This window comes from Papio anubis, chromosome 18, assembly GCF_008728515.1.
Source record: "Papio anubis isolate 15944 chromosome 18, Panubis1.0, whole genome shotgun sequence".
Taxonomy (NCBI): Eukaryota; Metazoa; Chordata; class Mammalia; order Primates; family Cercopithecidae; genus Papio; species Papio anubis.
Window position 1 is genome coordinate 4,937,748 of NC_044993.1, and position 22,987 is coordinate 4,960,734.

The 22,987-nt window shown below is 49.6% G+C and overlaps 1 protein-coding gene across 5 annotated transcripts in view; it reads right to left on the reverse strand.

Annotated features, from left to right (window-relative positions):
* KIAA0513 (KIAA0513 ortholog) overlaps positions 1-22,987 on the reverse strand; it is a 65,270-nt gene that overhangs the window by 26,328 nt on the left and 15,955 nt on the right. Inside the window, exon 1 of one of the 5 annotated variants that reach the window (XM_017953631.3) lies at positions 18,112-19,090. The exons of 3 other annotated variants lie outside the window; for them this stretch is intronic. The gene's annotated coding sequence lies outside the window, so the exon portion shown is untranslated. Of the gene's footprint in view, positions 1-17,514; positions 19,091-22,987 lie in introns of those variants that run through there. One more of the 5 variants, XM_031658046.1, reaches the window with a different exon arrangement.

The following is a 22,987-nucleotide window of genomic DNA, read 5'->3' on the forward strand; positions in this document are numbered from 1 at the left end:
ATACAAAAACTAGCCAGGCATGGTGGGGCACGCCTGTAGTCCCAGCTACTCAGACAATTGCTTGAACCCAGGAGGCTGCAGTGACCCGAGATGGTGCCATTGCACTCCAGCCTGGGTGACAGAGCACAACTCCGTCTCAAAAAAAGAAAAAAGGAAATACAATTATTAAAGGCTTAGACAAGTCTTCAACCTATACTAATAACCACAATATAAATATACAAATTAAAGCCATAAGGTATCATCTTATACTACTAAATTAGTAAAAATTTAAAAACGATTTAAATACTGGTAAAGTTATGGTAAAATTAACATTCTCAAGCATTGCTGGAATAGGGATAAATAATACTTCAAAAGGCAATTTCTACCATTCTTATTTTTCTCTGTTCTGATTCAGGAATTCAAATGCTTGGAATTTATCCTAAGAAAATAATTCAAAACACTCAAAAACAGTTATGTAGAGAAAAATGCTCACTGCAACAGTGTTTATAATCTTGATTAACTGGGAAGAGGGTAGAAAAAATACCTAAATACAGTAAAATGGGCCAGGCATGGTGGCTCACGCCTGTAATCCCAGCACTTTGGGAGGCTGAGGCGGGTGGATCACCCGAGGTCAAGAGTTCGAGACCAGCTTGAGCAACATGGTGAAACCCCATCTCTACTAAAAACACAAAAATTAGGCAGGCATGGTGGTGCATGCCTGTAATCCTAGATACTCGGGAGGCTGAGGCAGGAGAATCGGTTGAACCCGGGAGGCGGAGGTTGCAATGAGCTGAGATCACGCCACTGCACTCCAGCCTGGGCAAAAAAGCGATTCTCCATCTCAAAAAAATTAAAATAAGTAAATAAATAAATACAGTAAAATGTCAAATGCATGTTAAAAAGTTGATGCAGTAGTGATGAGTGTATGATACAATTCAAAAAACGTCCACTTTCTAGTAAACAGAATGTTCTGTAGTCAGCCCAGGTTTACTGAACGCTGCTGCTTGCCAACCCCTGTTCTGAGTGCTGAGAACACTGAAGTGAGAGAAATTTAATTTTACTCTAATTACAATCATGTATACATATGCAAAAGCAATGAGGAAGAATGTAGAAATGTATGGTGGTGCTGGCATAGGGGTGATTTCCTCTTTCATTTTGTTCATTATCCTAACATTGCATGGCAAACACTCACAGTTCAGCGGGAAAAAGGAAACAAGTCACTGTCTCTGGAAGCCATTCAAGCAGTAGCAGGGCCGTGTCTCTCTGCCCACACACAGGAGGTTCAAGATCAAGCTGGGGCCGGGGGCAGTGGCTCACGCCTGCAATCCCAATATTCTGGGAGGCCGAGGCGGGTGGCTCACCTGAGGTCAGGAGTTCGAGACCAGCCTGGCCAACATGGCGAAACCTTGTCTCTACTAAAAATGCAAAAATCAGCCGGGTGTGGTGGCGGGCGCCTGTAATCCCAGCTACTCGGGAGGCTGAGGCAGAATTGCTTGAAACCAGGAGGTAGAGGCTGCAATGAACCGTGCCACTGCACTCCACAGTGCAGACACAGCGAGACTCCATCTCAACTAAATCAATCAATCAATCAATCAAACTGGATGATCGTGGCTATTTCTGATCCAGTCTCAGGCACTCTTGGGCCAGTCAGACGCTCTCATGAGTCATCCTCTCCCAGAAGCCCTGAGTGCTGGGTGCCGCCTTCCTCAGTGGGCTCATCATGGAGGCGACAACATCACAGGAGAGGCACTGAGTGACAGGAAGCAGATGGGTGGCAGGAGGGCTGCGGCGGGCACCACCCCTGTCCCCGGACTCCTCAGCTCAGGGATCTCAGCTGTTTGGGGCTCGCTCACAGAGCTAAGACGTCACAGCAGTGACTCTGTGTGGTCATGGCAGGGAAAGCAATCCCACCCTCTTCCTCCAGGAAGGAAAAGTCATTATGGGCCTCTAGGCAGGACAAGGTGATGGCCACTCCCACACTGCAGGTTCACAATCTCGGGGGACTGCCTGGGCCAGCTGGCGAAAACACAAGAGGTGGTCCAGCAAGGAGCCACACTGTCCCTGCTCAGAGCCAGCCCAGCGCTGCCATCTGGGAACGCGGACCCAGGAGTATCAGATCTTCTACAGGTTTCTAAGGAATGCTGAAATCCTGTTACGTGAAATCTGATTTCTCAACACTGGCAACTAATTTAAATTGATTTCAAAACACTTTGGTAGTCAAAAAACCCATCTGTGGATTGCACCCCAGCCCATCTGCTTTGTTCTACCTTCAAGGAGGTACTGAGGCCACTGCCCAGACTCTGAGAAACAGCGTTTTTGGCTACAGGGGAATCTGTGTCACTGGAGATAGGAACATGCTGGCCTGAAGCACTGCAACCCCCTGCGGTTACACTTTGCAATGAGCGTCATAGGCCCCACGATGGAGGCTTCCACCAATCAAAGTAGGCTAAAATTCTAAGTCAACCTGTACCTTCCAAAGCCCTTGTGAGATTTTGCAAACATCCATTCATTCTGCACACATGTACTGAGCATCTACTATGTATCGGTTACTGTGCAAAGAGCTAGAAAGAAAGCCATGAGGGAGACCTTATGGAACGTGTGTGTGTGTGTGTGTGTGTGTGTGTGTGTGTGTGTGTGTGTGTGTTTACGTACGTACCACGGGGCAGGGAGAGGGGAAGAAACAGTTAATAGAATAAAAAATCGAACAAGAGCTTCTGTAGCACTAAGTGCTACAGAGATGATCTGAAGGTGACGGCCCTGAGAGGGCTGAGAAGTGGCTTCTTTGGATGGCGAGGTTGGGGAGGCAGATCTCTGAGCTGAGATGGAAAGAGGGAGAACCAGCATTGAAAAGGCTTGAAGGTGACCCATGCAGAGGGAACATGAAGCATGCAGGCCCTAAGGTAACCGCTTTAGAAAGTTCAAGAACCAGGAAGGCTGATGAGGCCGGGGAGCCACTGCTCATGGGAAAAGAGGCCACAGTGGTCTGTATTCTGGAGGGGGTTTCCTAACCTCCTGCTGCAACCCCTTCCGCCCCACTTCCCCCACTGCTTCTTCCTACCCCGCAGCCTCCAGCTGTAGAAGGAACTCACGAGATTGCCCCGGTGTGGCTGCTGTGCCACTTCCCCATGGAGCTGTGCTCACACTGATTTCCCCAGCATCCCGGAACAACCAGAGCTGTGGCTTCTCCACCAGGTTGGCTTTGGGCAATCAGACAAGGGCTCCCTGCAGGGAGAATCTGGAACTTTCTGTAAGCCTGCCCCTTCCCATCAACCTCAAGACACTCCTCTCTTTTAGTGTTCCCAAGAACTCCCAAATGTGCTGCTCCCCTCAGCCAGAGTGTACCAAACCTCAGACAACACACAACACACACAGCATCACATGTACATACACCTGGATTGTCTCCCCTGTTAAAGCTGCAATAAGGTAAGGCGGGGAGAGGCCAGGAAGAGACCGGGCAAGGAACCCGAACACAGGTCAGCTGGAGAACCAGTGCTCCAGATCCCCACGTCATCCTCACCTCTTACAGCGACATCTCAGATGCCTGAGGAGGCATTTCTACATGTGGAACTGCTGGCCAAAGGGTGTGCACACTATTAAGCCTTGTGATAGGAAACGCCGAATTACCTTGCCAAAAGTCTGTCTACAGCAATATATACTTGATGGGCTTTTACCTGAAACTTTTCTTTCTTCTTCTTTTTTTTTTTTTGAGACACAAACTCGCTCTGTCGCCCAGGCTGGAGTGCAGTGGCGTGATCTCAGCTCACTATGGGTTCAAGCAATTCTCCTGCCTCAGCCTCCCAAGTAGCTGGGAGTGCAGGCTTCTGCCACCATGCTGGGCTAATTTTGTATTTTTAGTAGAGATGGGGTTTCACCATGTTGGCCAGGTTGGTCTCAAACTCCTGACCTCAGGTAATCTACCCACCTCTGCCTCCCAAAGTGCTAGAATTACAGGTGTGAGCCACTGCACCCAGCCTTTTTCTTTTCTTTTTCTTTTTTCTTTTTTGATAGGTTCACACTCTGTTGCCCAGGCTGGAGTAGAGTGGCGCGATCTTGGCTCACTGCAGCCTTGACCTCCTGGGCTCAAGTGATCCTCCCGTCTCAGCCTCCTGAGTAGCTGGGACTATAGGCATATGCTACCATGCCTGGCTAACTTATTATTATTATTACCATTATTTCGTAAAGGTGAGGTCTCACTATGTTGCCCAGGTTTGTCTTGAACTCCTGGGCCCAAGCAATCCTTCCAACTTGGCCTCCGAAAGTGCTGGGATTACAGGCGTGAGCCACCATGCCTGGCCTGAACCTTCACTTCAACTGTAAGGTGGAAACATCACCTAGCCCCAGCCTTGCAGCTGGGGTCCCTGGGTTTTGCTCCTGCTGTCCATGCAGGGTGCTGTGCAGGAAGGACAGGTGCACTGTGCAGATGGGGCACTGGGGCCCCGAGACACCAGCTGTGTCTCTGAGGGAGGCCTGAACTTCTCTCCTCTCCACCCCTGACTAAGGTACCTGGTTTGCCAACTGCCTGGTGGCCCAAACAAGGAAAAACTCGCCTCTTCGTCCTTGCATCTCAGCTCCATCACAAATCAACCTAAGAAAGCCAGGCGCAGTGGCTCACGCCTGTAATCCCAACACTTTGGGAGGCTGAGGCAGGAGGATCACCTGAGGTCAGGAGTTCGAGACCAGCCTGGCTAACACAGTGAAACCCTGTCTCTACTAAAAATACAAAAATTAGCTGGGCATGGTGGCAGGTGCCTATAATTCCAGCTACTTGGGAGTCTGAGGCATGAGGCTCACTTGAGCCTGGGAAGTGGAGGTTGCAGTGAGCCGAGACAGTACCACTGCACTCCAGCCTGGGCAACAGAATGAGACCCAGTCTCAAAAAACAAAACAAACAAACACAAAATCAAACTGGGAAATCATCTGAATCTGTACCCTAGTTTCCTCTTTGAAAAATGTGAATGAGAATTGCTCTTTCCCCTAATCAGCTGGATTATCACAGTAAGTGAGGCGCTATATGAAGGGCCTTAGAAGAAACATTTCAGGGAAACAGCTTATGGTCCTCCTGGCTGGACGGGTGAAGCTGAAGATCTCCCCTGGCCGTGCTAACATGAAACAGTTCAGCGGAGGAATCAATGACCCTATCATCAGAGTAGTTCACACCTTTCAAAGAGCAAAACTATACAAAACATTTCATTCTGAACAACTTCACACCGCTGGGGCAGTATTTGCTTTTACTCCCAATTTAGAGATGAGAAACGTGGGGCTGGAGGAGAGGGGTGTATGCGGGGATCACCTCCAGACAGACCTGGCATCTGATAGCATCTTAAGCATCACATTTGGCTTCAGACACCCCACTCTTTTCTGGAGCCACCTTAGCTGGATACTACCTCCTATCTCCTATGACTAGAGAAGACAGCCTGGCTCAGGGGGAACCCCAAATCCTCACTGCATGAGGCAGAGTTCAAGGGGCTGAGAATGCTTTTAACCTAGGGTTGTGGTTCCCAAACTGGCAACAGGGCACCCCCAGAACACCTAAGCAAACTTTATAGGGGTACCACAGGATAGATCAGTTTTTCGAGGGAAATACAGCAATACTGGATACCTGCAAGACAGCACATTACTAGCTTGAAGCAGTTCACTTCTACCATAAGGTCATGTTACGTGTCTTTTGATGATACCCTAACTGAGCCACAAAGAGATTTTTGGCTGTTTGGGGCTACTAAGCAATAGTTGGTCTAATACTTGGTCCAGCAGTCCTGTCAAGTCACAGGAAATGTCAATGTCCTTTTAGACGTCAGTGTATTTGGGTCGCTGTCCAGACACAGATTTATACTCAGTCAATATGGATCTAGAGCAACTGTGAGACAGTGGAATCAACCAAATTCATTACTGCAGTTGGGCAGTGGATTTGGTTGAGTTTCCTGGCAGCCGAAGCCAAAAAGAAAAGCATCCTGGGCCATAACATTCTCTTGATCTGACAAATTCATCCGCAGAGTAGCTTTCTGCAGATACTGAATTTGGAAATGCACTTGTCAGGAGGGTCCTCACATGCAATGACACTAATCACTGTGATGACAAGGTCTCTAACAAGGTCTGTAAAAGGTACAGAGATGATGAAACCAACATTCCCTCCCTCCCTCCTTTCTTCCTTTCTTTCCTTCTCTCTCTCTTTCGCTTGCTCTTGCTCGCCCTCTCTCTCTTTCTTGATGGAGTTCTGCTCTCGTTGCCCAGGCTGGAGTGCACTGGAGCAATCTTGACTCACCACAATCTTTGCCACCCAGATTCATGTGATTCTCCTGCCTCAGCCTCCCGAGTAGCTGGGATTACGGACATACGCCACCCCACCAGGCTAATTTTGTATTTTTAGTAGAGATGGGGTTTCACCGTGTTGATCAGGCTGGTCTCGAACTCCTGACCTCAGGAATCCACCTGCTTCGGTCTCCCAAAGTGCTGGAATTATAGGCATGAGCCAATGTGCCTGGCCAAAACAGGCATTTCTTTAAATGACTCTCAAAAAATCTGAAGGCATACATGAAATAGATTTGGTGCAGGTATTTGTCTGGCTGGATCTCGCTACTAGGTGAAGAGAAGAGCTCCCTGACACATGAGGCATGACAGTGAACGTGCCCATGACGGTGCCTCTCCTCCAATGCCAGATGCCTCAGTAGGGCTTTTGACAAGTGTCGGACCACAGACCATTCATGCTTGAATTCTCTGAAGAGGGCCTGAAGTGCCAAGGTTCTGATTTGATACCCAAAATAGCATCCATGTGCTGTAGTCACCAGGGAGGGAGGGAGAACTGTCATTCTGCTGTGAACATAAGAGCCTGGCTTTATTCCCTCAGACACAGACAGCAGCAGCATCTTAGCCATCTGCAGGGGCTACTCCTGTGGGGAGCACTGCCCAGTGAAGACGAAAATGTTGGGGTCACCCATGAGGAGGGCAGTGGGGGCAGCTCCAGCCCACACCAAGCCGTGTGCAGACACACCAGGTCCCACACAGAATGACCTACTCACAGGGTACTGGCTTGAAAGAGGCAGCCTCAGCACCACAGGAAAGGTAAAAAGAGAGAGAGAAAAAAAACAGAGGCAGCCTCCCCAGTGGAGATCCTCTAAACCAGGCACTGGCATACGGGCTACGCTCTGGCTGACTGTCCCTCCTTGTGGCCCAGGACTGAAGATCTCAGGACAATACTCCTCCAACGCAAGTTCCCTGGGAGTCAGGAGTCGTGTGTGTTTTCTTCACTGTAGTATTCTCAGGACTGGAACAGGGCTAGGCCCATAAGAGATGCTCAGTCAATGTGTTTTAGTTAAAAACTCACAGTGTCAGCAAAGGTGAGCTCCACCCAAAGGGGCTGCATCTGAACTGCTCCTTCCTCCACACCTGCCTCAGTCTGCAAGGTCAGCTGCTGAGTCCAGCCACTGGCGTCCCAATCACACCACACACTTCCTCCCGCCGCCCTGTACACCTGGTGATGGAGGAGGAGCAGTTTTTTGGGTTGTTTTTTTTTTTTTGAGACGTTGTCTCGTTCTGTCGCCCAGGCTGGAGTGCAGTGGCCGGATCTCAGCTCCCTGCAAGCTCCGCCTCCCGGGTTTCCGCCATTCTCCTGCCTCAGCCTCCCAAGCAGCTGGGACTACAGGCGCCCACCACCACGCCTGGCTAGTTTTTTTGTATTTTTTTAGTAGAGACAGGGTTTCACCGTGTTAGCCAGGATGGTCTTGATCTCCTGACCTCGTGATCCGCCCGTCTCGGCCTCCCAGAGTGCTAGGATTACAGGCTTGAGCCACAGCGCCCGGCCGGGAGGAGCAGTTTAAGGAAGACTGTCAGGAAAATGCCCTGCTGCCGATTTGTTTTATAACTGAAAGGAGAAAAAACTATAGGATCATTTACTGGTCTTTTGATCAATAAAATGCATCAGCCCGGACCCTATGCCATTCTTCCCGGCTGCATGAAAGTGTACATGGCACAATTCCTGACCGCAGTGGGTTTACAACATAACCCAGGAGGCAGAGAAAAACCCAGTCAACAGTTCCGCTGACTGGCAAACAAACACGCTTTCTGTGGAGGTGCTGTGTGGAGGGCGCTGTGCAAACAAGAGCAATTGACGGACTCAATCTTCAGACACTGTACACCCAGTAGGAAGAATAAGACAAGTATCTCGGCTGGGCGCAGCGGCTCTTGCCTGTAATCCCAGCACTCTGGGAGGCTAAGGCAGAAGGATCACTTGAAGCCAGGAGTTCATGACCAGTGTGGGCAACAAAGACAGACCTTGACTCTATAAAACATTTAAAAAATAATTAACTGAGCATGGTGGCATGCACCTATAGTCTCAGCTGTCCGAGAGGCTGAGGCATGAGGATCCCTTGACCCCAGAAGTTCAAGGCTACAGTGAGCTATGATCACGCCACTGCACTCCAACCTGGGTGACAGACTGAGACCCCACCTCAAAAAAAAAAAAAAAAGACAAGCATCTAAATAACTGGGCAGTCGAGCAGAGGGGGCCAGCACCGTAACCAGTGAACAAAGGGCTCTCGGTGAGTGGAGCTCAGAGGAACGCAAGAGCACACCCAATGGCAAGGAGATTATCAGGGAAGACTTGGGGAACTGTGTCTTGGAAGGCTGGCGGGTTTTAAGTGGAGCCGGGAACGGAGGCTTTCCTGGAGAGGGACCCACACGGAGAAAGTCAGGCATTTCCCATGGGGTGGGCTGTGAAGCTGCCCTGGCTCCCTGTGGCTGATGTTCTGTGGAACGGAAAGAGCTACCGTTGCAGTGTGGCATGACGGGGAACTTACTGACTGGCTTGTCCTGAACCTAACTTCCAGGGCGTTTGAAAGACTTCTCGTGGCAGTGTGGAGAAGGGTCCTCGGAAAGCGTGCTTTTCTAACGCCATGCTGATTAGAAGGAGCAAAGGGTGGGTGGCTTAGGAAGGCATGGATCCCACAGCAGTTTAGGATCCATGTCCGGGATGCTGGATCCTCACTGCAGACCCTCCTGCCGTCCATCACAACCGACTCCCAGCTATCCTGAGTTCAAGGTGCCTGCTGGCACGTGCTTGTCACGTGGAAAGGAGAAACTGCTGGCTGTGGCTTCCAGAGGAGTCTGGGCTGAACCAGAGGCACAAACAAAGCACAGAACCATTCAGAGTGCAGAGAAGGGCTGAACTGCAGCACTGGCAAGGCCAGAAAGGGGACTAGGGGAGAGACGGGAGGGAAAGAAAAAGCACAGATTGCCCCGCAGCACCACCCAAGCACCAGCTTAGAGGTTTGAGTGGGCCCGAGAGCCCACGCTTGTTGGGAGGCTGGCTCCGAGCACTTGGCTGTCACACTGATGAATTACAACTCACAGAGAAACTCTCTGAATCACGATTTCTCATCTCTGAGAAAACCAAGATAACAGGCTGGGGGAGAGGTGAGAAGAAGGGTAAATGTAAACCTCATTTCAAAAGGAGAAGGTGGTAGATTCTGTGCAACAGATTAAGTAAGATATCCATGTCAGGTAGGCATCTAGAAAGAGGTTACTAACACGACGCTCTGCAAGCACTATGAAGGGGAAGTGGTGAGGGCTGAGGTCAGGAACTGGTGCCAGACTAAGCCCTGCTGTTGTTTGTGTGTGTTTGTTACAGACTCAGAGATCAGGGAGAGTGTCCTGTCCTGTAGAATAGCACACTGAGTTTTAGCGAGGGACTTCGCTTTCACTTTCTGTCTTTGAAGATGAGGCAGAAAAACAGGGCCTAAGCAATGTGTAATCAGATGTATTTAAAAATACTGTATTTCATTCCCCTAAATGCATCTTATTTCCTTTTGCACTTTAAGATATCTGAAATCAGATGTGTCTTATCACTGTTTCAACTAGCCCATCATGGTACTGTCTAGAGACAAGAGTGGACACTCCTTTTCTATTTTTAAGCAATCAAAATAAAATAAAATAAATAAATAAACAAAAAGAGGCCGGGGGCAGTGGCTCATACCTGTAATCCCAGCACTTTGAGAGGCCAAGGCGGGAGGCTCACTTCAGTCCAGGAGTTTGAGACCAGCCTGGGAACATAGCGAGACTCTGTCTCTACAAAAAAATTAACTAAATTAGCTGGGCGTGGTGCCACACACCTGTAGTCCCAGCTACTCGGGAGGCTGAGGTGGGAGGATTGCTTGAGCCCAGGAATCAGAGGTTGCAGTAAACTGAGATTGCACCACTGCACTCCAGCCTCTGTAACAGAGAGAGACCCTGCCTCAAAAATAAAATGCAATAAAATACCAAAAATACATAAATCATAATGATGCCGTTCAATGAACCCTTACAAAGTGAATATGTCCATGCAGCCACCACCCGCGCCAGGATATAGAACATTGCCATCCCCTTTTGGCCTCCCCAAAAGGTAAACGGATGGTACACTCTGGGAAGGGCACACTGCTGGTGACAGGATGATACTGTACAGAAACAGATTTTGGCTGGGCGCAGTGGCTCACGCCTGTAATCCCAGCACTCTGGAAGGCCAAGGAGGGTGAATCATTTGAGGTCAAGAGTTTGAGACCAGCTTGGCCAACATGGTAAGGTCTCATCTCTACTAAAAATACAAAAATCAGCCAGGCGTGGTGGTGCGCACCTGCAATCCCAGTTACTAAGGAGGCTGAGGCAGAGAACTGCTTGAACTTGGGAGGTGGAGGTTGCAGTGAGCCGAGACTGTGGCCACTGCACTCCAGCCTGGGCAACAGAGTGAGACTCCATCTCAACAACAACAAAAAAAAAAAAAAAAAAAGAAAGAAAGAAAGAAAAAAGAAAAAAAGAAACACAGATTTCAACGGCGCTGAGATAACTTAAGAAATATGGGTCTTTGAATGTGAAGAAGCTTTCGAAGTATTTTAACCGCTTTATTTTGCTTATTTTTTTTTTATTATGGACCAAGGTGACACATAACAATCTATGTGTAAGTAATTCTAAAGACATTCTTTCAATAAGGATAGAATAGAAATTCTAAATGATAAGAAAACGTGTAACAGTTTAAATGGTAGTGTTTAATCTTATTTTTGAGACAGAGTCTCACTGTTACCCAGGCTGGAGTACAGTGGCACGATCACAGCTCACCGCAACCTCTACCTCCTGGGCTCAAATGATCCTCCCAACTCGACCTCCTGAGTAGCTGGGACTACAAGCACACACCACCACACTCAGCTAATTTTAAATTTTTATTTTTTTGAGACGGATTCTTGCTCTGTCACCAGGCTGAAGTGCAGTGGCATGATCTTAGTTCACTGCAACCTCTGCCTCCCACGTTCAAGTGATTCTCCTGCTTCAGCCTCCTGAGTAGCTGGGATTACAGGCGCATGCCACCATGCCCAGCTAATTTTTGTGTTTTTAGTAGACATGGGGTTTCACCATGTTGGCCAGGCTGGTGTCAATCTTTCGATCTCGTGATCTGCCCTCCTCAGCCTCCCAAAGTGCTGGGATTACAGGCGTGAGCCACCACGCCTGGCCTTAAAATTTTTTTTGTAGTGACAAGTTCCCACTATATTGCCTGGGCTGATTCTGAACTCCTGGGCTCAAGCAATCTTTCTTAGTAATGTATAAAATAAAGATGAGTCTTAGAACTGATGAGTTGTTAAGTCTGATAAAACATGATAGCTGAGCTGCCTTATCCAGAGAGTCAATTTGGAAAGCTGTCTCCATCCCTCATGGGGCAAACTCTAGTCCAGGCCTATCCTTACACCTTATTAATTATTCAGATATGAATGCAAACATCATGCTGATAGAGAATGTGGGGAACATAAAACCAAAAATATAGTTAACTTAGAGAATGACACAATCGCGACCCAGAAGGATTTTGGCAGACTGCAGCAATGCGCTGGGTCTAAAAGATACCCCTGGCTGGGAAATTCATTTTCATTGGGCGTTTGCTGAGTACCTTCCATGTATTAGGCATGATGTAGAAACAACATGGTGTCTGCCTGCCAATAACTCATAAATGACTAGCGAGGTTATCTAAAAATTTGATCCAGGTTGGGCATGGTGGCTCACGCCTGTAATCCCAGCACTTTGGGAGGCTGAGGTGGTGGATCACCTGAGGTCAGGAGTTTGAGACCAGCCTGGCCAACATGGTGAAACCCTGTTTCTATTAAAAACTACAAAAATTAGCTGGGCGTGGTGGTGGACACCTGTAATCCCAGCTACTTGGGAGGCTGAGGCAAGAGAATCGCTTGAACCTGGGAGGAGGTTGCAGTGAGCCGAGATTGTGCCACTGCAATCCAGCCTGGGTGACAGAGCGAGACTGTCTCAAAAAAAATAAATAAATAAAAATAAAAATTTGATCCGAAGTTACACAAGCATGATACTGAGAGGCAGCTCACTGCTTGACGGCTCGCTTGCTAGGAGTCAACATGTGTGGAACTGAAGAAAACAACAAACTCTGAATCGACCTTCAGATGCATGGACAAAAGCACCTGCCCCCAAACCACAGTGATGATGCCAGTCATTCTGCTTCTGCTGATCAGACTGCTCCTGGAACATTCTGTTCAATTCCACGCCTCAGGAGAAATGATCAACTTTCCATAGCAATACTGTGGTTAGCCATGTCCAAGAATCTATATTCATTGTTATCCTCAAAACTTAAGACCAAAGAAACCCATTAGGATGCATCAATTGATTGATTGATTGGAGACAGGGTTTTGCTCTTGTTGCCCAGGCTGGAGTGCAACGGCACGATCTTGGCTCACTGCAACCTCTGCCTCCCGGGTTCAAGCAATTCTCGTGCCTCAGCCTCCAGAGTAGTTGGGATTACAGGCGCCTGACATCAGGCCTGGCTAGCTTTGTTGTTGTTGTTGTTGTTGTTGTTGTTGTTGTTGTTTGAGACAGAGCCTTACTTGCTCTGTCACCAGGCTGAAGCGCAGTGGCGTGATCTCAGCTCACTGCAACCTCTGCCTCCAGGGTTCAAGCGATTCTCCTTCCTCAGCTTCCTGAGTAGCTGGAACTACAGGTGTGCACCACCACTCCCAGCTAATTTTTGCATTTTTAGTAGAGATGGGATTTCACCATGTTGGCCAGGACGGCCTCGATCTCTTGACCTCGTGATCTGCCCGCCTTGGCTTCCCAAAGTGCTGGGATTACAGGCATGAGCCATCATGCCTCGCCAATTTTTGTATTTTTAGTAGAGACAAGGTTTCACCATGTTGAGCAGGCTGGTCGTGAACTCCTGACCTCAGGTGATCCGCCCGCCTCGGCCTCCCAAAGTGCTGGGGTTACAGGTGTGAACCACTGCACCAAGCTAATGCATCGTTTTAGAAAGGATAAGAACCTTGCAAAGGCATTTTAATTTAATAAGTGCTTGTGACACTTAAAAAATCATGAAAGCAGGCCAGGCACAACAGCTCATGCCTGTAATCCCAGCACTTTAGGAGGCTGAGGCTAGAGGGTCACTTGAGCCCAGGAGTTTGGGACCAGCCTGGGCAACACAGCAAGACCCCGCCTCTTAAAAAAAAAAAAAAAAAGATGAGAGGGAAAAGGCGAGAGCTACCAAGGGCATCCAAAGAAATTCCAAACAAGCCCCACCAGCATTGTTAGGGAGTCTAATAATCATATCACCCAAGCAAGGGTGAAAAAGTTGAAATTTGCCATGGCAGGGTTGGGTGCAGTGGCTCACGCCTGTAATCCCAGCACTTTGGGAGGCAGAGGTGGGTCGATCACGAAGTCAGGAGATTGAGACCATCCTGGCTAACACGGTGAAACCCCATCTCTGCTAAAAATACAAAAAACAAAAAATTAGCCGGGCATGGTGGCGGGCGCCTGTAGTCCCAGCTACTCAGCAGGCTGAGGCACGAGAATGGTGTGAACCCGGGAGGCGGAGCTTGCAGTGAGCCAAGATCGCGCCACTGCACTCCAGACTGGGAGACAGAGCGAAACTCTGTCTCCAAAAAAAAAAAAAAAAAAAAATTACCATGGGGGTAAGTAACATGTGAGACAAGACGGTGGTCTTTAAATGTGTGTGAGTCGCTGCGTATGAGGAAGTAGACAGTACGGTTCTATGTGGCTCAGAAGGAGAGCTGAGCCTGCAGTAGAGGTCCAGCAAGGTGGAGCCACCACCAACCAGAACAGTCCTTTGGGGTCTCCCTTTGAGTGAAGCGGGAAGGGGAATGGGGATGTCTGCTTGTTAGCAGGTTATTAACCGGGAGAAGCCATTGGACCTCTAGGGTTTCTTGCCATTTCCCTTCTGAGATAACATTTTACAAAGCTTAATGCGGTTCTTCTCCACTAAAACTGTCATAATGGCTATATCCAAAGATAGGTCCTATTTTATGACCTCCGGGAAGAGGAAAACATCTAAATTTGGTTCACAGTTCACAGAAAAAAAGAGATAAGGGTCCATCTGCTGGTTCCCCAACCCAGTGGGAGAATGAAATGCATTAACTTCTCCACGAAGATGACCTCACAAAACTTTGGCTTGGCTTCAACTGGGTCCTTTCTTTTTTCTTTCTTTCTTTTTTTTTTTTTTAAGACAGGGTCTCACTCTGTCACCCAGGCTGGAGTGCAGTGGTGCAACCATAGCTTGATGTTAACCTCAAATTCCTGGGCTCAACTGATCCTCCCACCTCAGCCTCCCAAGTAGCTGCATCTAATGCCTAGCTAATGTTTTAACACATTTTTTGTAGAGACGGGATCTTACTGGGTTACCCAGGCTGGTCTCAAATACCTGGGCTCAAGTGATCCTGCTGAAGTGCTTGGCCTCCTGAAGTGCTGGGATTACAGGCATGAACCAGTGCACCTGGCCCACTGGGTCCATTTGTCAATGCCTGTGAAGGGCAGGCTCTGTGCTAAGTGCTGGGCACATGTCAGGCAGTGCAGGGGATGTATTCCCCATGACACGGAGCACACAGTCTACTGTTTCTGCCTTCCTCGACTCAGCAACAATGCACAAGGCTCCACAACAAACCCCACTCCACCACACTGCTGAAGACAAGGGGTGAGTGAGCCCCCAGGGGATTGGGGAGGGAAGGAAAGAAATACCATGGCTATAAATCAACAGCTTGGCTGGGCACGGCGGCTCACGCCTATAATCCTAGCACTTCGGGAAGTCGAGGCAGGGGGATCATTTGAGGTCAGGAGTTCGAGACCAGCCTGGCCAACATGGTGAAACCGTCTCTACTAAAAATACAAAAATTAGCTGGACATGGTGGCGGGTGTCTGTCATCCCAGCTACTTGGCAGGCTGAGGCAGGAGAATGGCTTGAACCCGGGAGGTGGAGGTTGCAGTGAGCCGAGATTGCGCCACTGCACTCCAGCCTGGGTGACAGAACAAGAGTCCGTCTCACAAAAATAAATAAATATCAATCAATGAATCAACAGCTCCTCCAGAGTCTTTGAAATTTCTCGTTTTTTCAAAAGTTGTCCTAAGTCCCAACTCAAGTCACCGCACACAAGCATGCAGATGTACACTTTGCACTTTAGTCATTGTTTAATTGGTCCTAGGTAATTCCTGAGTCGAGAGCTGGGCGCTCCAGTTTCAGGCACTGAGACAGCCTGGGGTGATGGGTTGTCTATCATCAGCTATCACCATTGACTGAGTTGGTTCCACTACAACTGCGTGTTAGAATCCAGCGCAATAAAAGGACACGGCGGTCAACTCCGGGACAGCTGAATTCAGTTTGGACAGAGACCGACTGGGCCTTCCACTTTTGCATAATTTGGCAAAATAAATGAATATTGCCCCAACCCCTTGGCACAGAGACGGCGGCACATAATTACTGAACTGGGAGAGGCTCCCTAAGAGATGCAGGACTTGGGCCTCATGAATGTGAATGAGGCCATTCTTGCATGGCTATAAAGACGGAGACTAGGTAATTTATAAATAAAAAGGTTGTAATTGGCTCTACAGGCTGTGCAGGAAGCATCATGCTGGCATCTGCTTGGTTTCTGGGGATGCCTCAGGAAATTTATGAACACAGTGAAAGGTACAGAGGAAACAGTCACGTCCTACGTTGCAGGAACTGGAGCAAGAGAGAGAATGAGGGGAGGTGCCACACCCCCTTTTTTTTTTTTTTTTGAGATGGAGTCTCGATCTGTCACCCAGGCTGGAGTGCAGTGGCACAATCTCGGCTCACTACAACCTCCGCCTCCTGAGTTCATGCCATTCTCCTGCCTTAGCCTCCCGAGTAGCTGGGACTACAGGCGCCCACCACCACGCTGGCTAATTTTTTTGTATTTTCAGTAGAGACAGGGTTTCACCGTGTTAGCCAAGATGGTCTCGATCTCCTGACCTCATGATCCTCCTGCCTCGGCCTCCCAAAGTGCTAGGATTACAGGCATGAGCCACCGTGCCCGGCCTGCCACACGCTTTTAAACAACCAGATCTCATGAGAACTCACTATCTCGAGGACAGTGCCAAGAGAGATGGCACTAAACCATGCATGAGAAATTTGCCCTCATGATCCAATCACCTCCCATCTCCGACACTGGAGATTACAATTCCACAGGAGATTTGGTGGGGACACAGATCCAAACCATATCAGAACCCCAAGGTAGGTGAGGGTGGAACGGAACCAACCTCTATTCTCTTTGGGCTTGGTGCTCAGCTCCCACTGGCCCCATGAAGGGCCAAAGCTAACAGCTGTGCACCGAGGACATCTGTGCCTCTGTGGGAGGAAAGACTGGGCAAATCCTCCTGGATCCAGGGATGGCCTGGCGGGCCACAGTGAGCCCTCTGTTCAAGAGCCACTAGTGTCTGTCCCCACCTACCCACGACACCTGCCATCTCTGGCTGGGGCCCAAGGCGCTCTGCAATCTGGAGCTGCTCGAAGCTGCCCACGCAGTTCTGCAGGGAGCAAGGACAGAGGGGACATGGCCACTGGGCAAAGCAACCTCACAGAAGTGCTCGGTGTTGGTGTCTTCAAGAAAGAACTTCTGCCCTCATCAGGCCACTTTTCCCTCCCTCTCCCTCTCACACACACCCTGCACCTTTGCTGAGGCTTTCTTCACTTCCCCCACACTACCCACCGCCTTCTGGGCTGTGGCCAACCCAAAACCTGCCCCTCAATGCGGAGAAATCAGAAGACTGTTATTGTGTTCCACTGTTTTCTACAGGTCGTTTGTGGTCTTCTGAAATCCTCCCTTATCTGGTTGATACATATTTAACAATATTTAATTAGTATTATTATCATCACTAGTATAATTTAGAGACAGAGTCTCGCTCTGCCACCCAGGCTAGGGTGCAGTGGCACAATCTTGGCTCACCGCAGCCTTGAGCTCCTGGACTCAAGCTACCCTCCCACGTCAGCCCGCCAAAGCGCTGGGATTGCAGGTGTGAGCCAGCACATCCAGCTTGAGAAAGTCTTTCAACAAAGCAAGAATCATATAAAAGCTTTGTTTTTTGAGAAAAAGAGGGGGGAAAGAGAGAGAGAGAGAGAGATCTGCTTTGAGACGCTAAATTCTTTATCAAGTCCAGATCCAATTGTGCAGCATGAGGCTCTGCACGTGGGTGACTACCTGGACACAGACACTTGATATCATGGATTAAAGACTCTTGACTCTCAGAAACCCCTTTCCACGTCTCCATCCATACCTTTCTGACACTCCCCATGGAAAGCATAGGCTCATGTGCTGACGGTCGAAGCCTTCGTCTCAACCTGGAAGGTGGGGTGGGTGCGGAGGGCTTCCCTCCTCCCTCTGCAAGGCGCACACGGAAAGATGGGTGAGGGCATTAAGGGATGGGCTCCAGAGGCCCACAGGATCCTGCATATCAGGCGCTTCTGCTCACTCTCACCTACTCATTCACCCTTTACTTTATTCCTGACTTCCTCATTTCTTTGTATCATCCAGATTTTTCTGTTTAAGGCCTTTAAAACACATCTTCTGGTTTCCTTATGGTTACTCCACAGGGAGTAAGCGCCGCCCCCGCCACCCTGCCCTGCCCACTGAACGTGGCTAAAAGGCTAGACAGGCACACAGAGGAGCTACTGACGCCTCTGAGAATTGACCAGCAGCAGGCAGAAGGGGGTTGAAGACCAGAATTTGAAGTGTCACCAAGGTTGCGGTGAGTCTACCATGTCCCTGACCCTGGTATCCCCAGCCTGGACTAAATACAACCCGATACCCAGAAGCGAGCAAGAGGGTGCCCGGGGGCTCCAGGATAAGCCTCTAACAACAGGAAAGGGGTCACCTGGTTCTGAGACAGTGGGCCAGTTCCCTGGCTTTTTTCCTTTCTCCCTGTCTCTCTGGTGCCCTGGTTCCCAGGAAATTCCACAGCGGCAGTGGTGGCAACAGTGACAACACCAGCAGAGGGGTCAGCCGGCAGGTGTCTGAAGCTCTGAGGGAGGGAACCTTCCTTCCCAGCTGGAGGAACAGTGGTCCAAAGCCGGTGACAAACCTGCTGGCTTTCTTCTCTGTGTCCTCTTCTTGCCTGGCCACAAAAGTAAGCTTGGTCACGGGAGAAGTGTGGCACAGCTGATAACTGAAGCCCTGCCTCCTGGCTGAAGGGCTGAAGACAGGACGCCCAGGAAACGGGAAAGTGCTCAGGAGATTGCAGAGAGGGAGGAGCTGGGGAAAACAACCCCATCAAGTTGTTACGAGCTCCTGGGCTCAGCCCTGAACGAGGCATAAGTAAACAGAGCCCTCGAGCACAGACCCTGAGCACTGAAGGTCAGGACGGAGCATGCCCAGGGCCCACGCAGGCCATGGAGTGCTACACAGTGGACAGATCTGAAGAGTGGGCAAAGGCTTGGAAAACGGCACCAAAACCCACAGCAGAATGGTAGGGACTGAGAACCTGAGCCCAAGCTGGTAGAGTGCCTGCTAAAACCAAGGCACCAACAACTTTCCAGAGGCCTGAATCAAGAACCATAGTTTCCTAACGTAATTTTCAGGACCAGTCCAGAATGTTCAGGATCAATCCAGAATGTTCAGGACCAATCAAGAACCATTCAGCATACAAAGAAGTTGAATATCCTCAACTCACATGGGAAAAGATGATCAACAGCTCATCTGAGCTAACAGAAACATTGGAATTAGCTGACAGACTCCACAGCAGCTATAATAAAAAACTTCACTGGGCGCAGTGGCTCACGCCTGTAATCCCAGCACTTTCGGAGGCTGAGGCAGGAGGATCACGAGGTCAGGAAATCGAGACCATCCTAACACGGTGAAACCCCGTCTCTACTAAAAATACAAAAACTTACCTGGGCGTGGTGGCGGGCTCCTGTAGTCCCAGCTGCTGGGGAGGCTGAGGCAGGAGAATGACGAGAACCTGGGAGGCAGAGCTTGCAGTGAGCTGAGATCGCGCCACTGCCCTCCAGCCTGGGCGACAGAGCAAGACTCCATCTCAAAAAAAAAAAAACAAACCCTCCAAGAAGTAAGGAGGGGTATTCTTGACATAAAGCAAATGATCAAAAGTCTCAGGAAAGAAATAGAAGGTATAAAGGAGAACCAAATGGAACACTTAGAACTAAACTTGGCCGGGCGCGGTGGCTCAAGCTTGTAATCCCAGCACTTTGGGAGGCCGAGACGGGCGGATCACGAGGTCAGGAGATCGAGATCATCCTGGCGAACACAGTGAAACCCCGTCTCTACTAAAAAAATACAAAAAAACTAGCCAGGCGAGGTGGCGGGCGCCTGTAGTCCCAGCTACTTGGGAGGCTGAGGCAGGAGAATGGCATAAAACCCGGGAGGCGGAGCTTGCAGTGAGCTGAGATCTGGCCACTGCACTCCAGCCTGGGCGACAGAGTGAGACTCCATCTCAACAACAACAACAACAAAAGAACTAAACATATAGTAACTGAAATTGTAAAAACCCACTAGACAGGCTCAATGGCAGAATGAAGATGACAAAGGAAAGAGTCAGTGAACATGAAGAGAACCCTGGGCTGCACACCCTTCCTGACAAGCACATTCTGGATCTAGGTTCCCTCTCAGCGTGTGTCACCAGCAGACCTCGAAGGATGGCACCAGCCTACAGACAGGCCGTCCATCTGCAGAAGGAAAGGGATTCTTCCTTGTGAGAATGAGGAACACGAAATATAACCGAGGGGGACTAGAAGTGACAAAGGCAGAGCAGATGGGCCTCCACTGGGCTGATGCTGGTTGGTGGTGGGCTGAGCATCAGCTTACAAGGGAAAGGAGGTGGGAGAATTTAGGGAGTTCGTAATATCAGAGCCCCAAGTTTTTCCATGGTTCTTCATCCTCTGTAAGGAGAAAGGTGTCATGGGCATGTAGAAAGCACTCCGGGTCAGGTAAGATGTTTGTTTTTAAGCTGCTCGGGGTAAGAAACTGCTAAGAGAATAGCCATGAGTGAAGGATGCAGCGGCACAGCCGAGAAAGACACGGCATGTGGTAAGAAAGACTTCACGAGAGACAGCCCCAAAGGGTTGACTCCTACTCGGCTACCTACATAAAGCTCAAACAGACAGCCAGAGACCAAGGGAAGGGCTGAAGCAACTCCCTCAATGTGCAAAGCCAGAACGCAGGCAAAATCAAGGGCAACGTCCCGGCTCATTTCCAGGGGCTGTGGCACGACCCACCCCTGTGACATTTCCTGTGACCCTTCCTCGGGTGGCAGTCCCTTTGAGATGCACATTATCGGTTGCCGTCATCTGCCTAGCCCTGCAGGAGCACAACGATGGGACCAGAATAAGTACAGAAAGTCCAAGCCAGATGGACAGATGGAAGTGGGAGGAGGGTTGAGGACAGGCTGGAGCAGGAGAGAGCCAATACACAGGGGCGAACCTGAGTCCCCTGCCTGGCAACAGCAAGACCACTGACTCTTCAAAATGAATCCCAACTCCAGGAATTCCATGTCATGTCCTTAAAACAAGGTCATTGGGGCCGGGTGCAGCACCTCATGCCTGTAATAAAGAGCTTTGGGAGGCCGAGGCAGGTGGATCATTGGAGGTCAGGAGTTTGAGACCAGCCTGGCCAACATAGTGAAACCCCATCTCTACTAAAAATACAAAAATTAGCTGGGCATGATGGTGGATGCCTGTAATCCCAGCTACTCGGGAGGCTGAGGCAGGAGAATCACTGGAATCCAGGAGGTGGAGGTTGCAGTGAGCCAAGATTGTGCCACTGCACTTCAGCCTGGGTGACAGAACAAGACCCTGTGCAGCGAAGCAAACAAACAAACATAAACAAGGTCATTGGGCCTCTGCTTAACTATTAAATATAAGGATCCCCCAAAGAACAGTGAGTGCTTGACCGCCGTCCAGCCCTGATCCCAGCTGAAACCAGGCGCGTGCGGCGGCCCAGCCTCCCGTTAAGCCTGTAGCACCACTGACTCAGAGATGTCTAGAAACACATCTGACTGCTACAGACCATTGACATGATGAGGGATAGATGCTTTCTTTTTCTATTTATTTTATGTTTATTTATTTATTTATTACTTTTTATTTTTATTTTTATTATTTATTTATTTTTTTTTTTTTTTTTGAGGCAGTCTTGCTCTGCAGCCAGGCTGGAGTGCAGTGGCGGATCTCGGCTCACTGCCAGAGCTCCGCCTCCCGGAGTTCCATTCTCCTGCCTCAGCCTCCCGAGTAGCTGGGTTGGGCACCGCTTCTCGCCCGGCAATTTTTTGTATTTTTTAGTAGAGCCCGGGGTTTTCACGGGTTAGCCAGGATGGTCTCGATCTCCTGACCTCGTGATCCACCGATCTCGGCCTCCCAAAGTGCTAGGATTACAGGCTTGAGCCACCAGCGCCCGGCCACTTTGTTTTTTTGAAGTGAGTCTCTCTCCACTCATTGCCTGGGCTGGAGTCAGTGGGCGCTTAATCTCGGCTCACTTGCAAGCTCCATCTCCCAGGTTCACACCATTCTCCTGCCTCAGCCTCCTGAGTAGCTGGGACTACAGGCGCCCGCCACCACACCTGGCTAATTTTTTTGTATTTTTATTAGAGACGGGGTTTCACCGTGTTAGCCAGGATGTTCTCGATCTCCTGACCTCATGATCCGCTCATCTTGGCCTTCCAAAGTGCTGGGATTACAGGCGTGAGCCACCACACCCGGCCTGATGCCTTCTTAAGGGAAGATTACTGGCTGGGCATGGTGGCTCATGCCTGTAATTCCAGCTCTTTGGGAGGTCGAGACAGGCGGATTATGAGGTCAGGAGTTCGAGACCAGCCTAGCCTGGCCAACAAGGTGAAACCCCGTCTCTACAAAAAACACAGAAATTAGCCAGGTGTTGTGGTGCGTGCCTGTAGTCCCAGCTACTCATGAGGCTGAGGCAGAAGAACCGCCTGATCCTGGGAGGCAGAGGTTGCAGTGAGCTGAGATTGCACCATTGCACTCCAGCCCAGGTGACAGAGGGAGACTCTGTCTCAAAAAAAAAAAGAGGAGCATTACTTTGTGGTGGTAGATGGACAGAGACTATGTTTCCAGGACAGCAGGGATCACTTTGAACCCCAAGAAAGGAAACACTGTCACCGTGTCCCCCTCTGGGATACTACGAGGGACTTGATTTGAGTTACCTCGCTGAACACTGTGACCTGCCCTCGATGACACCGGGGACACTTGCTGTGCCTTCCTGGGGACCAGAGTCCCTGCACACGCAGTGGGCACCACTGGTTCACCTCCCCTCAGTTACAAACCAATACGACTGACCCAGTGTCTTCACTGTTGACGGGACAAGGGCCCAAGCCACAGAGAACTTCATGAGTGACTACAAAAGGAAAAGATAAGGCAGGCTTCCTTCTTTCTGTCCTATTGAGGTTTTTAAGAAACAAATATGGAAAAACGTTCATGCCAGTCTACAAACAAGAAGATTCAAGTAAAGCATTTCTTTTCTTTTCTTTTTTTTTTTTTTGAGACGGAGTTTCGCTCTTGTTGCCCAGGCTGGAGTGCAGTGGCGCGATCTCCGCTCACCACAACCTCTGCCTCCTGGGTTCAAGATTCTCCTGCCTCAGCTTCCCAAGTAGCTGGGATTACAGGCATGCGCCACCACGCCCGATTAATTTTGTATTTTTAGTAGAGATGGGGTTTCTCAATGTTGGTCAGGCTGGTCTTGAACTCCCGACCTCAGGTGATCCGCCTGCCTTGGTCTCCCAAACTGCTGGG